We start from the raw sequence: 2345 nt of genomic DNA, 5'->3' as shown, positions 1-2345 counted from the left end.
CGAGCCACATAGCTTATGACAATGAAGACGGTCAAGCAGTGAAACCAAAGCTACAAAGACACTAAGTCACGACCCAAAGCAGCGACACACGGTCAGAAACGTGCCCATGGCGCGCTTTGTGAGGGGGCAGCGGGGGCCAGGAGGTCGCCGAGCCCCTGCGTCAAGTCGTTGAGCGGGTATCGACCGTGTCCGCTCCCGCCACCCCGCTAGCACCCCATTGCCCGGATGTGTACGGACAGCAACGGTGCTGGTGGCTCTCTCATTCGGTCGATGACCGGGTGGCAGTCGTGTGCTACACAGATGCTCATTTTCTCCTCATAACTTCATTGCCAGGATCCCTCTTACCGCTGCCTAGTCACGATGAAGGTTATGATCTCGGGCTGGGCTCTTCTCTTCCTGCCCTGTGCTTCCTCCTTCCTCGCCCCCTCGACGCTTGCAATCACGAACAAAAAGGATGCCATAGTGCTAAATGAGAAAGGTAGCCCGACTGTGTTGGAGGCTGAGGGTGGCATGTCGAGAAGAGACGCGTTGTTCAAGACAGCGGGTCTGCTCTCTCTCGGACTAGCAATGGGTAGCTCGAGGGGGCTCATCTCGCTGCCACGAGCAGGTGCAGAGACACTTCCCGGTGGCATCACGTACGAGGTATTGGAAAAAGGTAATGGCCCCATACCCCAAGTGGGCGAATTGGCTGCTATTCGCTTTACAGGCGCCTACAAGGACAACGTGTTCGACGACTTATACAAGACCAAAGAACCTTTATACTTCCGCGTGGGCGGCAACACACTCCTGAAAGGTATCGAAGAGGCCGTCAAGGTGATGAAAGTGGGTGACCGCTGGAAACTTACAATCCCGGGTGAGCTTGCCTTCGGCGCCAAGGGTCGCTCAGCTTCCCCCGGTAAGCCTCGCATTCCCCCCATGGCACCGGTCGAGTACGACCTGACCCTCGTGGCGCTGCCTGGAAGGGAAACAGAGGTCATAGACCTGGACAGTTTCGATGAAAACGCGCCAGCATCGGACGATTCGGATCCGAACAAAGGGTTGCGCTTTTAATCGCGAGCGGAAAACGTGCGTGTCCTTTCAAAGGGCGAGCGAAGGGCTTACATGCGGAGGGAGGCACAGCTTGTAAGTTACCTTGAAAAGGATTTTGCCCCCCTCGGCAGCTGTCATAGTTTCGCTCGTTTCGTGTGGCGTTGGAAGAATATTTTTCCGTACGACCTACCCAAAGCCATTGCTCGGTATTAAAACCTAAAAAAATAACCTCAATGCCTTCCAACGTTGTCTGTTCTTCATCCTTTGCGTGTATTCATAACATTGGATGTGTACATGGGCGGGTTTAATGGTTGAAGCAACAGATATATTCGATGCCTCCTCATAAAAGTAAAGAAGGAGCTCAATGCACTTCAAACAAAATGGGTCTTCCCAAACCATTCCCATCCGACTCTTTATCATTACATCATCGACCTTCTACCTCCGGACTTCCACCTCTATCGCCATCGCTTTTCCTCTTGCTAGCATCGGGTAGCCCGAACGCCTTATCCCCCCGTTTTCCATCCTCCTTTTGGCCCCCTTTGTCGCCCCGCGCTCCACCCTCTGGATGCACGGCAGACCCAAAAACCCCTTCCAACAAGCGACGATAGCCCTGATTGTACTTGGGAAGCCAACGGTCCCTCCGCGCCAAAAAGAGAAAAACTACGATCGCCACCAGCGCGTTGTCCTTCCCTGTTGGAATCCGGTGCACGAGCCCGTTTTCCACTACCGAGAAGTACGGGGGACTTGTCCCGTGCCGCATGATCAAATTACGCCCCCGCAGACTGCGGCTGCTCTCTTCGGTACCTGGTGGGACCTCCAAAAAATGCTGCTTGACAAAGGGGCGGTCCCCCCCGTGCAAACGGTGCTCGGCCATGGCGTCGCAACGCCATAGGAAGACATGCATGATCAAATCCGCGTCCGTCGGCAGTTCTACCGTCACATTCCGATGCCTCAGTACGCCCCCTCGCGACCATTCATAGCTGCTCAGGTAGGAGTCTTGGACCATGGCCCCCAAACGTCGATAGATGTGTCCGAAGCGGTCCATCCAACCCTCTCCCTCGGACAAGACGCGCTTCAGGCCCGTGTATTCTTGCACCTCCTTCTCCCACTGGCCCCGAGCCTGGTTCAAGTAGTCCTCCAAGCCCAATCCTGACGGCGTGCTGTTCACTTCTCCCAGCAATAAGTCGAGAGGGACCCCGCAACGCTCCAGCGCCACCACGGCCGCGTTAAAGCGCGTGAGCAAGTCGATGATTTCCGTGTACAGCGTCTCTCGCAGATTATCCACGTAATTTGAGAGTTTGTACACGTCCAAGCCC

The sequence above is a fragment of the Nannochloropsis gaditana genome, assembly GCF_000240725.1.
Source record: "Nannochloropsis gaditana CCMP526 unplaced genomic scaffold scaffold559, whole genome shotgun sequence".
Lineage (NCBI taxonomy): Eukaryota > Eustigmatophyceae > Eustigmatales > Monodopsidaceae > Microchloropsis > Microchloropsis gaditana.
This window is presented reverse-complemented; position numbering follows the sequence as displayed.